Below are 15,032 nucleotides of genomic sequence, written 5' to 3' on the forward strand. Positions count from 1 at the left end.
GTTGGTCCAGCTTCTTCAGATCTTTATCATCGTGGGAGCTGGCATCAGACACTGCTATAGCCTATTTCCACAACTTCTGCTGTTCAGATTCACTTCACCATGAGGTATGGAGGTTGGTTAACTGACAGATGTTTCAAATTTGGAAATACCACATTTTCTGAAACACTAGAAGCATCCTGCATGCAGATCTACAGATAGGATGCAGTAATGGAGGACAGAGCAGGACTGAACTCAACTGATAGAAAAGCTAAAGAGTATGCATTGACATTGGGGAATAATGGAAGAACACGTGGCCTAAAGGAAGCATGGCACCTGCATAGCTCTAATTAACTCCAGCAGAGAAGTGACTTGGGGAGGGCAGGAGGCATGCAGCTGGAGGAAACAGTGCCCTAGCTGCAAAATGTGTTACCAAAGTACCAGACTTTGCATAAAAATGAAAACTAAGAATGAAAAGAGAGCAATCAAATGCTTTTTCTTGTTATCAGATCTTAAAATATCATTCTTCATATAAGGTGTTAAAAACAGTTAAATTTATTAAAGAAAAATTATGCTTAGACTGAAGGGTTTTGGTGGGAGAACACCTGCTCTAGCACAAAGTAAATGTAGTCCATCTTACCCACCAGCTTCAGAAGTAGAGAAGCCTGCACACTTAGTTTTGCAGACAAGTTTGTGTGTCAGGAAATGATCTCCATATAGCCACCATACTCTGTGCACCACTAAGATTCAGAACACTGTCATTTGAGCTGTTTTCACATCTGTAACGCAATGCTCCAGCAGCACAGCCTGAATGTTTATCTGGTAATGTCATGCACATCACATGCACCAGGAGTGCAGGTGGGTCAATAAAAAAGTGGGCATGTTTTGAAGTAAATGCAGAGCGGACTGGAAGAAGTACATCTAGCAGTACTGAACAGTGATCTTTCAGTAGCAGCCAAAACTCATGAACAGTGAGCTGTCTCTGATCACACCCTTGGTAGAGCTACTTTATCATTAACACCCATCCATAAACAGCATACATGGGGATAAAAACTGCTGTTTCTTGACAGCAGCTGAGCTAAACAGGATTACCACACAGCAGGAGATGCTGCCAAGTAGTTGATTATAGTAATTATCTGCAAGGCTGTGCAATACACTCAAAAAGATCTGCAAGCAAGGTAGAGATTTACAGACAAAAACAAAATATTTCTCCACAGTTAGTCACACCAATTAAAGAGAAAAGGTCCACGACACTGACTGTGACTCAACTCCCAATGACAGCACCAGTGCTCTGTATGTATACAGACACTAAAGAACCAGCTCAGACGACTGGGTGCTGTATGTTGTCAGAATGGCTGGCAATAGAGCCAAGTGCTGAGAGACAGTTCTGCTGCCCTAGCTGGAACTGAATTTACCTTTCTTCTCACTAGAAATAACACTGAAAAAAAAGAAAAAAGGACTCAATGGGAAATTCAGCACAAAACTCTGGGAAAAGTGAGACAACCAGAGAAATCCAGGTCTTCATCCTTCAGAGGAAGCAAGAGATGTACATTGGTTACCAACTGGTACAGCCCTTCATAGTAAAGCCACCCGCAATGCTAATACCACATTGGCAACAGCATCAGGCTTTTCACAGCCCACAATGCAAAGGTCTTTCTTTTCTGATCCTGTGAAGATGCATTTCCACAGGATTAATGAGAATAATTCATCTAATCATAGTAAATAACATCAATTTCTAAGATAATTTGAGTCAAAAAAAAAAGTCTTTCTAAAGTCATCATGTCCTTCCACCTCAGCCTACTACCATGAAATAAATAGAGTCCTCCACACTTCAAGGAAAAGGAAGTTTAGCAACCTCCGTTAATGACAAAAAAAATTTAAAGCAAAATAACGGAGTAAACTGAGCTAGGCAAAAGGGCAAATTCCATTTGTATTTTGCTGGTGCATGAAGAACTGAAACAAGTGAAGGGAAGACAAACGAGCTTTCACATAAAGCCACTGATGTCAGCACTGTGTGCTGTTCTTGCATGCCACAGCTTTTAAAAGGAAGATGTGCAGCTTCGCACATGTAGCAAACAAAGTCCCAGGAGCAAATTCAACTCAGTATGTTTTGTAAATAGATGTCCACACACCAACACCTTTCAAAGTATATAACATACAGAAAAGCAAAGAAGGGATATGCTGAGACCAAGGAAAGTACAGAAAGAAAACTATAGAAGTTACCTGAAGGGAAAAAAAATGACTTCCTAAAGCCACAAGAGAGGATAGGAAAGATACATTTAATATTTTTTTCCACACAATCCTAAGAAGAGCAAGACAGAAGTTAAGAAACTCCAGTATTAATTTGATATAAAGCTACCCTACAGAGAAAAAGACAAAACATGGTAGCCTATGTGCCAAAGATAAGAAATATGACAACATTGCTGTGAATTTCTACAGCATGAGGAATTCAGTATTTTACCACCACCACCGTAGCAAGTAAAGGCATTTGCAAAATGTGAATCAAAATCCATTTCCCAGCATAGCCAGTATTCTCTATTATGGCACAGAATCCTGGGGGACTGATTTGAACTGACCATGACTGCACTTGAACACATTTTGAAACTAATCCCACTGTCACTAGTGGTGGGTTGAAGACAAAAGAAAAGCCCTGTATGCAGGCCAACACACAGAAAAGGGTCTTATTCTCAACATTATTCTCCTCCCTGCAAGTGCCTCCTCTCTGTGGTGCCATCCAACCTGTAACATTATTTCATGATGAGAAATAACTACTAGTTTGCTCTAACTTCTCTTCAGCTTCAATGCCTCCTTTAATTACAAAATAATTGCAGCTTCAGCATTTCAAAATTCTTACGCTACAGTTTTCACAGATAAAGTCTTATAAAATTTCATATTATGAAATTAATAAAATATTTAATACAAAATTTAAAGGAAATCCTGCAGTGGTATGTTTATCCTCCTTTACTAATCTTTCCCCTTGCATTGAATTCCACGATTTTCAACACGCTAGCAATGGCCTGGGAAATTTTGGAAGAGTGATCATTAACTTTAAATACCTAAGGTAATAACATTATAAAGTAAAAAGAATGAGCACACACTGCCTTTAACAGGGCTCATTTCACACAGTATAGAAAATAATATCACTCCAAAGCAATGATATCAGTGATAAAATGTCAAAGTCATGCTGGCATGCATTCATCTGATACCTGTGCCAAAATCAATCATGTCAAGATATTTTTTTCCCCCAAAGGTTAAGAAAATAAACTAGTACTAGATAACAGCAATGTTTTGCAAAATAAAAGGCTAGAGACAAATTACAGGAAGCCTGCAATGGCCAGGTGCTTTGGACTGCAACTCCATGAGAGCCCTGTGCTCCTGGGCAACTGGGGCAGGCACATGGGACTGCTGCAATAGACAATGGTGCTACAGTGAAAGAACCTTGTCCACCAACCCCCAAATATTGGATCCAACAGGGAAAAAAAGGCATTTCAGGAACTACACATGCTGTAGGATTCAGGCATTGTGTAAAACTTCCCTTTTAAAAGCAGCATGGGAGTGTTGGTATTGAACAGGACATGATAATTTCATGATTGAAGTGAGGAATCTCTTGCATCAAAATACAGGGGTTCAAAGTGCTCTTCAATCACGTCAAGTTACCACAAAACTCAACGGGATTAAGTCCTTAATGAATACCCACTGGTCTTATAAACACATCTATGTCTGAGTGAATTCACCTTGAAAACTCAACTCAAAAAGCAAGGGTTACATGACAGCAAATAACTCAGAAGATAAGTGTAGAAAAGCAGAGCCTTCAGTGTGAGGCATATTTACAATATGTCTGTGTCTGCCTTACTCTACATGCAGTCCCAACAGGCTCCAAACAATACCAGGAACTGTTTATTATCCGCTTCGCAACATCCCGCACCCCTAAAATACACCAGTCACCTTCACCTCTGAAGAACTAGCACTGGAATTATTACCTCAAAAAATAGTCTGACCTCCTCCACAGGCATATTGGTCATTGATAGGCACCTTAGCAGTATTCAAAAGCTTCTCCTTGACACCTGTGTGTCACCAATAGCAGCTAGATAGGAAAAGTAAGCCCTTTCTGCTGCTTTGTTTGATAAGAAGCAGTTTTCAGCAGAACCAGTAGAAATCAGAAAAACCTGCAGTCAGCTGTATCTCGCTAGTCGCTTGGTAGCAAGACAGTTCTGTAGTGAAACACCATTTTGCTGCAACACTTCAAAGCACAAGTAACACTGAATCGTCTCTATTGCACGGAAAAAGAGGCTCATGTGGACTTCATCTCTGTGTGAAGCTCCAGCAGCTGTCTCACATTAACATGCTTAAACACAAACAGTTACAATATAGATGTAAAATTACAAATGTTGAATTAATTTTAAGCTAGCATATACTTGATATAAGCCCTTTTTTCAGTGAGCATCAGCATCCCATAAATCTCAGCTACTGTTGAGGTCTTGGTCCTTATTTTCTTTGGCTGGGTAGTATCTAAGCAGATCTATTTTCTCTCTTTTTCAGGCTTTAATCACTCAGTAAAGTAACTATTATTATTTTGTCTATTGGGGTAACCTGTCCACAATTACATGCTACTTTTATCAAACTTGAAAGGTCACACAGAAGTCATTTTGTGTGCAACCAGATAATGTCATGTGAACAACTGTATTTGGATCTTTTAATGTAAACAAGTGTAATGAGACTTTATGAATTTTGTGGGAAACTTGCAGATATTTCCTTACCATACATTTGGTTCCCATAAAAGCCCCAAACTAACCCCACTGACAAAATGAAAACCTCTCTCTCTCCTCTGACAGAAGTTTTCTTTGATGTGTATCAGCACCAAACATGAGCGAACACACTTTCAGTACTGAGACAATTTTGATATCTGAACACTTTAAACCTTTTTGCTTGGCTACCAAGAAGAGTGACTTCCTTCACGGTGGCTTCTGTGACAAAGACAAATGAAGGGGCAGTAGCCAGCCTGAGATGGTCAGTCCCAGTCCTAAAAACTAAGAAGGAGTAACAAGTAAAAATGTTCATTAGTAACATGCTACAAAACTATAACTAACAACCTAGGCTTTTAGAATAACAACAACCTAAAGCTCTTCCTTGTTCTTCAGTTATATCATCTTACCTTTTAAAACTCTTTTGAGAAGAATCTCCTTTGGAGCACACCGTATTAAGCTCTCCATTTATTCAACTCCTCTATCTACTTCCCATCTGTAATACCACCTCTCAATTCCTGAGGAAGCCAAATAAGAGACTTGACAAGAATTGCCTCCAAGTCAACACAGGGATTGCCAAAAAGCAGAATTCCTCCTGTCTGGGAACACCACTGCCATAAACACCTCACAGGGGTTGCTGGGCTTGCGCTGAGATGGTTTCAGAGCTCTTTTCAGAAAATCATAAAACATCTCTGCTCTTCCTCTCCACAAAGCCCTTGGGTAAAGTTAAATGTAAACGCTTATGTACTGCTAACATCCCTCTCTGCTATCAAATGTAAGAGTGCTATTTCCTAGTTATCCACAACATGAATAAGATTCGCATACCAGACAGCTGGATGAACCCTAGCAATGCTAAGATAGTGTTGGCTGAAAAATAAGAGTTGTTAAAATAAAAATACCACCTTTCTAGTATCATCCACACCAAAAGTAATCTCTCCACACAACATTACGCTACCAATTTTGGTATTTACCTGAATTTATAATTCTTCCCAAACACTCAAAAGGCCAGACCTACTAAGAGGGTCCCATTCCTGTCACACTTGCACTCAATCACAAAATTTATCACCTTTAGGCCTCACCACTTCAACTGCAACTGAACAGGTAACTCCACACACTACTTCAAGTCCTGGGCAAGCTCTAACCAGATCCAACTACAGCAAAGCCGTTGCTCAGTAGCCGCAGTCACTCAAACCTCTTCTCCATTTGTTCATTTGATTAACTCTCCATTAAAGAACAGGTCAAGTTGAAGGCTCTCATCCTTATCTTCAGACCTCTTCATTGGAATTAAAGTTCAGCTACCAGAAAGATTGCTTTTAGAAAATGACAGAACTATCAGTCGCACTTTACACATCTAAATGCTCCACCCCCACCCCAAATGGGGCAAAAATAAGCAGAACCTTTCCAGAAGGGATGAGGACAACAAAAAACCTTAGCTTTACCAAAACAGAAAGCAAAGACTATTTTCTTAAACTACCCTGCTAACACCAATAGCTGAAATGAAATCCCCACCCCTGCCTCAATTATAAAAATCTGGTCAGTGATAGCAAAAGAAAATTTTTCCCTTGAAAAATGTTAAATTTCTTTCAGATGATTTTTCTAATTTCTCTTTTCAATAACACAAACACCAAAGTAGCTGTTCAATAGGAAGAACACACAGTTGCGGGTCAGTTACATCCCATGTCACAAGGATGAGGTCCCCAGATTCTGGAGTGTCTGGAGGACACGCAGTGATAGCACAGGTACATCAACAAGGAGATGGGAAAGAAAGAAAGAGAATCGCTGAAAGGCTGAAAGAACGTTGTGGCCAAAGGAAGAATACTGCTATTTGAGGCCTAAAGAAAAGGTGTTGCCAACATCCAGAACAGGAAGATGGATATTGGATATTTGATGAAATGTTGAGGAGGAAGAGGAGAATTCTCACATTTTAGCATCATTTATCATATACTATCATAGAATCAGAGAATGGTTTGGGTTGGAAAGGACCCGAAGATCATTGTATTCCAACCACTTTATCTGCCTATGAAGTTCACATAGTCTTAGAGACAAACTTTTAAAGCCAGACTGAACGTAGTTCATAAGGAAAGTTTAAAGCTTTTTTCTTACTTCGCTACACCAAAGGTCAGAAGTGCATCTTTTCAACAGTGATTTCTACAAGAAGAGTATACATGTAACCACTAAATGAAAATCTCACAAGAGTGTGTTATAATAGTATTTTTATAGTATTGTTATTAGTACTTAGGAAAAAGTGTTTTTCTTATAACAACAAATAAAAATAGTACATTGACAAGTTTTATAAATTAGAGTTAATATGCTCCTTCTCCACTCATTAACATTACACAGCAGTGTCTCATTTTACATATTAATAGCTCCTTTGTCTATGCCATCTGGTAGTACCAGGCTGACAGTCCAAGGGACTGAATAAGGAGGTGGCACCACAGCTCTGCCGTGCTCCACAAATATTTTTTACTCCTGAGAAGAAGCAGGTCAGCTGTACTGGCCCTGGAGTTTGACAACTCTGGTTGGTTTTGTCCCAGAAGATAACGCACACCCAACTCCTTCCTTACTCTAGGCTTCTAATGCCAGCATGGAAAAAGTAATCTTCATGGTTTGTTTTCAAGTTATGCCCTGTGTAATGTTTTCCCCTCCATAACATCCACATTTGCTTTCGTCACTTAGCCTCAATAACAAAGTTGCACATGAAAACATCTACACATCTATTCAATCTCTATGTAGCTAAAGATGAGTATAAACAACCATGTAAACAGCCATCAGCTAGCTCCAGAGAATAATGTCCAGGAAAGTGGAGACAGTGAGGTTTTTGGGGGGAGCATCAAGTGTCCACCCCCCTTCCTTTCTCCTCCAAGCAGCCAGGTTTCTTGCTAAGGACAATGAATGCAAGCCTCATGGAAGCATGTGATCCTTCTCAAGAGAAACTAAGCAGCAGCTGTTAAATTTCACATTCTCCTTTGAGCCCTGATTTCACGGTGAGGAGTCAGTATCCTGTTTTCCAAAGAAAGCAGGTGGCTGGTTTCCTTTTCACAATAGGACCTGACCTGTTGGTTCTGGAGCTCCTCAGATGAAGGCATTTGGACACACTACAGCTGCTACACTCTGGAAGAAAGCAAATTTCATTCTGTAATAAAATACTGCCCATGGTCATCATAAAAATATAAAATGCATGGCTTTAAATTTGTTTTAGGATGGTTGTTGAGGAATTGTAAGATATATGGGCAATCTACACAGCTGGGGCAGAATCTCCCAGCAATGAAGACACTTGGAAATTTGACAGTTACTGTGAACTATAATAATCTCTTAAGGTTTTTCTATACTTGTTGAAATACTGCTTTCACAGACTTTGGGCTTTGATTCTTGTGTTAAACGTCCTTGAACACAGATACTGAAATCAAGCTGCACTTCCTGTATATACGTATCTAAAGACAGGCTGTAACATCTGAAAATTCATTTAACGTAACTCTTTACAATATCACAGAAATGGAGAGAAGAATTCGCAATAGGGAAATTGATAAAGCAGAAGACCTTACAAAGGTTACTCAAAATTATAAAGATTTTATGCTATAATGCCAATGCAAATAGTGCTGGCAAATTCCAGAAATAAAAGGAAACCTAAATGCCAAACCCAAGCATGCTGAATTTTTATGTTCTCCATGGCTGATATCACTGTAGTCAAGGGGATAGATTAAACTGCTATATGACTACACCCTCCAAATTTAGACTTAAATAAACAGGAATAGTAGTATTATGACAGAGAACCAGTCACGATAAAGTTAAAACTGGTCTTCATCTTCCTACCTAAGGCCTAGGTTACTATGTAATTACACTTAATGTAATTGTCCTTAAATATCTCAGTAGAGCCCTCAATACAAGGCATTTTCAAGTGAATTAAAACAGGAAAAGAAGTTTGTCTTTCACTCTGACACCTTGGACAGTGTTGTCCGATAAGGGTTATCAACAGCTTTGACAGAAGATGCTTGTTCTGTTCTCAAAAAAAAGTCAGATGACACTAACAAGGAAAATGAAGAATAATGGTAGTAAGAGGAACAAATGGCTGACAAATCATCCCAGAGTATCTATTTTCACTTTTTTTTTTTTACCAGTTTAAGCTTCCAACTTGAGTGGACAAGGAATCCAGAATTAGGACTATTAGGACTAAGCTTCACAATTACTAAACTCAAAGTAGGGAAACATCATGGCCAGGAATACAAGAGAACTTAAACTCTGACATAATATGGCAACACTAACAGAACCAGAGAAGTATGACGGTTAATGTAATAAGCTCTGACATTTTACAAAGTTTGCCAACACGTGTCAGCAATTCTCTGCAGGAACAAAACAGATTGACCGCTATCCTGGGTAATGCTGTTTGGAATTTACCAACCACGTTGTAGAAAGACAAGAAAGAAAAACGAATAGTCTTTGGTTGACTTAATTAGAAAAAGAAAAACCCTGCCACACACCAAAAATGCATCATGACAGGACTAACTGTTCCGCATTTGTCACGTTGATGTTACAAAGTGTTCCTGACTGCTAAAGCATGAAATGCAAATGTTGCTGACAAACATAAAAGCTTTTTCAAGAATCTACTGCCATCTGTATCATTAAAAGCATGTTTTTCATATGAGCAAGTTCTTTAGCAGCACAGAAAAGAAGTCACCATTCTGGCTTATGATATGAAGATTTATAATGTAATTCTATTGAGCTGATGAATGTTAGAACACAAAAGTTTAGCACGAACAATTAAAAAGAAACCCCACGTAAGTAAAAATCTCTATATAATTGGAAATGCTATTCTATCAAAATCAGACTTCACAGTTCATATATCTTCCAGTTCACTACGGTGTCACAACATGAAGGGTTTCATGGGATAAAGCAAACAGTGTAGCACTACGTGCCTTTTCTTAGTGACTTTGGGAGAAAGTATTCTTTCCAGACAGAATGCATAAGAAAAATGTAATAATTTGAAACAGCTTCAGTTGCAAATCAAAGAAGAAAAATAAACTAGTCACATGGTCAAAGCACAGAAATATAACGTCTTGATAAAATTTTAAAAATACAGAAGAAGAAACAAAACAAGTGTTTCTAGTTTGTGCAGAGAACTGGCAGCAATGAAATCCCATCCTGATTTAAGCACAGGCACAATCCCTCTGACTGCTCAGTACTGGCTTACCTGAAAGCACATCTGCCTCAGTAACACGGGTGTGCTTCACGTTCCATCTTTTGCTGAGCTTGGAGGCAGAAAACTTTACACTAGGCTGGATGCAAGTCAGAACTAAACCACAGAACTGGTAGGTGAGGTGGAAAAGATAACTAAATATTAGTTTTAATTCCCTTTATTACAAAAATTATGGCCAATGGGTGGGGTGGATGGGTGTCTTTTCACGCAGCTCCCAAGGAAAACAGAGATATCTAAAATTTACCAAATGTACCATTTCAAATATCTGCTAGACTTCTAGAAGTTCTCTAGGTTCTACCTCTACTAATAGGCAGAAGTAGAACAACTTTCTCCATGCAGGTTCACCACAACCTAGCATTTACATGTAAAGAGGACTTTCTAATCAAACAATAAAGCTTGTGAATGGCAGAAAATTTGTCCTGTTCCATTTAGTATCATGCTAATTCTAACACATTACTGTGATGATCTCTATAGCATAATCTGATCATTTTAAGGCAAGTAGGTATTTACTACGTCTCAGTACCTGAAGAATACTTTCCAGATGCTATCAAAATGGTTAAATAAAGACAAAAGGATTATACAGACATCTACTGCTACCACCTTAAACCTATCCATTTCCAAGACTAGAGTGCACTGAAATATAATCCTTGCTAAAGGAAAGAAGTCTGTTAGACTTTTAAATACTTTAAGCTACCAAATATTTTTCCCACATTCAGTTAACAAACTACACAGTTTTACAATTATCATACATGTAGCATGCCACCTACACTTACTACAGTCTTAATTACCAGATAACAGCTTTACATTTCTGGTAATCTATTTTTCCTATCTACAGTGTACGACAACCAAAGAAAGACTAACACAGAGCATGGAGGTCAGTAATATAATACTCCACTAAGTGACTAGTGAAGGCAGAAGGCAAATAACATGCTGAGCAGGTAAAATTTCTAGGGTGTGTGAATGAAGCCATTAATAATCTCTCCTGCAGAAATGAAATTAAGTAATTACCTTCCCCAAGTGTTACATCCCACTGCAGTGAATGCAGCTGAGGCTGTACCCTCTAAGACTGCTAACACCTGGAAAAAGCAATTAGGTCCCAGAGTAACTCATTATCACTCCCAGCAAATGCCAGGGAGCTTCACCTCAGTGCTCCTGCAGGGAGAAGTGTTCCTAAAGACCTTCACAAATCTATTCCACTTCTACAACCTCATGGCAGGTCCCTCCTTGTCAACCACAGATGTTCAGTCTCCTCCACTTTGTATTGTACTAATTAAAACAAGACAATTAAGTCAGGCTTTCAGTATTAAAGAGGGCACTGGGGGAAATACACCAGCAGAAGTCACAGGGCAAGAGTGGAAATAAAGGAAACTGAAATTTCACAGTAACCTCTTCTTTATGAAACAGAACCTCGCATTGCTGTCCAGGACTTTTCTTCCTCTTTCAACTTTCCTTTCTTATGTTCTATTTCTGCATGGCAAATGCTATGTTCATCCTTCTTTTCCAAAAAAGTGAATCATGAAAATAATGTCACAACGATTAAGAACATCTTCAGTACTAAAAGTATTTTCCAAGCACAAGTCTAAACCTGTGATTGTGGAAAACATATTCTGAATTGTACCTGTCTCAAAGGATCAAGAAAAATCTTTACTTACACATATCACTGTGCACAACCCCCTCCAGAAAATAGAAGATGGGTGCTTGTTTTCTGCCTCAGTCCCTGTGTGAGTGAATTAATCACTGAGCTATTAGATAAGAAGAGAGAACATTTACACTTTTACTTAAATTTCTTTGCTTTCTTTGAAGGATCAAAAAAAAAAAAAGTGCTTTATTTCCAAACAAAGCCAATGTTTCATCCAGCCTGGAGCACCTTATTAATTTCATATTTAATCTGAAAGGGGAAAAAAGCAATAAAATACTTTTCAGGTTTTTTTTCAGACTGAAAGCCTGCATTAATTTTTCAGCTTAGACAAGGCGGGATAAGATGTAAAACATTGAACCAGAAAAAGTGTGATAAAAAAGCTAACAGAAGGCATGACTTTAGGGATGTGAACCAGAGAAGATAACAACCTAATACTGCTACTACTTATTCCGTGCTGCTGGTCTAAATGTCAAAACCATACTGATGACCCAGAAATTTCACCTAAAGGAACTTCTGATTGGTGATGCTGGAGTTACTAAAAACTGATAAATTACCCCAAATCACATAGATTAAAAGAACAAATTAAAAATGGCTCTACCAAATTAATTTTTGTATTTTACATTTTTGAATAATTTATCATATTAAGATCATCCAAATATCAATGCTCCAGCTACAGATGAATATGCTGACAGCCTGCTAACCATGTAGAGATACAAAATCCTCCTGGAGTTGTTAGAAATATGCACGACGCTCCCGAGACTTTAAATCTGTGTTCTGTATTCCAGTTTGCAAGGAGGTCTCTAATGACTGCCCATATGAGGAGGACGTAGTTCTCATGGAAGCTGAATAATTCTAGGCTAGTTATAGTTTAAAAAGTGTTCTTCACTTCACATATTAAACAAGAGTATCCAAATAACTGGACATACAGTTATGTTTCTCTACCTGATAGAATCCCACTTTTATTATCTTTTAAAGAAGCAGCAATACTACCACTTCATTTTTAGAAAATAATTTGACAACAAACGTGAATGGACAGATTACACTATGTTTGATAAATAGCATGTAGATATCTAAAAGGAAGAAGGTGTTTTGGATGTATATGGAATGAGATGGGGTTATCAGCTTGAATTCTAACTCAAGGAAGGGATTTTTCAGCAGCAACAAACAAAAATAACCCCAAATGCCTATCATTTTATCAGGATGTCCTCTGTATTTTTTTGTAACTCATATGTTTACTACTTTAGAGGAAATCTCTTCTTTGAAATGTGTTACTCTTTTTTTTCCATGCATTAATTGCAAATATTTTTTGACCACAGTTTGTTATCCAATACAAATATGTATCAAACAGAAGTCTCACATACCTATGCTCTGACATTACCTTGCCTTAAATGACCAGAACATGTCAAGCACATGAAATGGATATGATTGTGATGGTCTTCAAAAGATGCTGCTGCAACTTATGGTCAGCTTCTGTCTCACAGCTAGAATTTCCCTGCAGATGAGTAGTAGACCAGTACATTTAGTGGTAATCACATGTAGCTTCAAAGCCATATGTGCAAATCCTTACTTCGTAACACAGCTTTTCTAGGTGAGCATCCTTCACTTTGACAGCTATATACAAAAGGAAAACATCCTTTTGCTCTGAAAGCTCATCTGAATCTCGGGCAGTGTGCAGATATTCATAATGTGAAACTCTTACAACAGCATTCATCCCAGAGCTAAAATTCTTTTTTCAAGTGTTTTTCAAGGGTCTTCTTTTCTCCAATTTGGTACATGCAACAGTGAAGTTATAAACAAAAGTAGGCTGAATTATAGCCACCGAAGACCTCATACTCATTGCTACACTGTACTTGGCAACCTTTAAGAACTTCACTGATGCAAGAGGAATAGAAGAACTAAGATGTTTATTCTCCCCAGTCACAATTTCTCATTTCTTGCTTTTTAGGGATGCATCTTATTTAATTGAGTAAATATTAATTCTGAAAGGGATTACAGCTATTCTAAATATTCAGAAGTCCTGAATTATCTAGAGCATTTTTAAAAGTAGGATGGGGAATATGAAAGATGACTGTATGTCTGTTGAGGCTTTCTGAAGGCTTCATTAACAATTCCACACAAGAAAAACGTTTTTAGTAACTGCACAGTGACAATATCCACACTCCTTGTGACAGTTCAGGAATCTTCCCTGTAAACCACTCATGAACTTTGTCTGACATTCTGAATTTGTTTTATAAATAGTGTTTTTTTTTATCGAGTAAATCTCATACACACCATTTCCAGTAAAAGTTTCCAACCACACCTCCCCAACCAGATAAAGTAACTGGCCATTGAAAATAACAATTGCTTCTTTGGCTGAGTGATTAAAGCCAGAAGTGAATTTTCTCCTGCTTGTCCACCAGGAGGAAGCGGAGAGAGCAGAGAATACCCAAGCTAGAAATATTCACTAAGAGAGTGGCTACAACACAAGCTTAGAAAAAGACTTGAAAGATGAGCATAGGGGGCAATCTCAATAATTTTTGGACAAGAGAAAGAAGATGGGGTCTTATTTAACTGGAGACATATAAGATTCATGTGAGAAAAAAGTGGGAGAAAAGCATAGTTACTGAAGAAATGCCGGAAGCTGCAGAAGCCAAGAGGAGCTGGGCAGGATCCCAGCAGTCGCTTGAAAGATTTATGGTATCTCCAGAAGGTGCTTAGAGACCCCCCGGAGGTCCAGATTCCAGGGGCTTAAAGAATGCATGGCCTAATGAAATAAATCCCTAACATATCACCCAGTGAAGTGTCCCAGCAGAGAGGAAACTCTACGAGCAACCCCAGCTAACCCCTATTTTATTATTAAAAAAAAAAAAAAGGAAAAAGAAAAAAACACACACACAAAGCTAGAATGAATTCACATGTGAGTTTGTGAGCCAAGAGAAACATAGATGGTTAGTCCTTAGAGCAAGAAGATGAGATTTTAACAGCTGTAAAGTGTTGAGTTAATGCTCACAGGGTATGTTGCTTGGTGGATTTTTTCCCCATCATCATATGGAACAAAGCTCAGTATCTGCTATAGGCCTCCTCAGCCCTGGGGTTAGATTAGAAGATATCCAGAAAGAATTACAATGATCTTGGAGAAAGAACATCACCAGGAATCAGTTCTTTATGAGGAGCTTTAGCTTCTCAGAGACTCACAAATCAATTAAAGTAATAAAGATATTAGACATGAATACTTCAGACCATGTAATTATAACTTGAGTGTAAAATAAAGAGGGAAATAAACAGTCTGTATCTCAGTTTTAAAGTGATAAGCAAGTAACATTAAAAATGAAAGGGACAGTTAAAGGCAAACAGACAAATACGGGGGTTTGGATATGAGAGAAGACTAGGACTTAAGTCAGTCAGGATAAATATATGTAGATACTCAGAAAAGAATGAGCAAAACTGGGTGTGCTAAGATGAGAAGCCAGCATACTGTTAAAATTGGCCACTGCGTGAGAGGTGA

General features: G+C 38.3%; 1 protein-coding gene and 1 long non-coding RNA gene across 2 annotated transcripts in view; both read right to left on the bottom strand.

The window, feature by feature from the left end:
• Window positions 1-15,032, bottom strand: part of DCHS2 (dachsous cadherin-related 2) — a 103,256-nt gene that overhangs the window by 75,324 nt on the left and 12,900 nt on the right. The gene's annotated exons all lie outside the window — the stretch shown is intronic.
• On the bottom strand, window positions 7,021-10,939 carry LOC125183695 (uncharacterized). Its single transcript, XR_010831136.1, has 3 exons — window positions 10,771-10,939; window positions 9,904-10,018; window positions 7,021-7,829 (listed from the first exon to the last, which is right to left on the bottom strand). It is a non-coding gene; the product is annotated as an uncharacterized lncRNA (long non-coding RNA).

Source organism: Anser cygnoides, chromosome 4, assembly GCF_040182565.1.
Source record: "Anser cygnoides isolate HZ-2024a breed goose chromosome 4, Taihu_goose_T2T_genome, whole genome shotgun sequence".
Taxonomy (NCBI): Eukaryota; Metazoa; Chordata; class Aves; order Anseriformes; family Anatidae; genus Anser; species Anser cygnoides.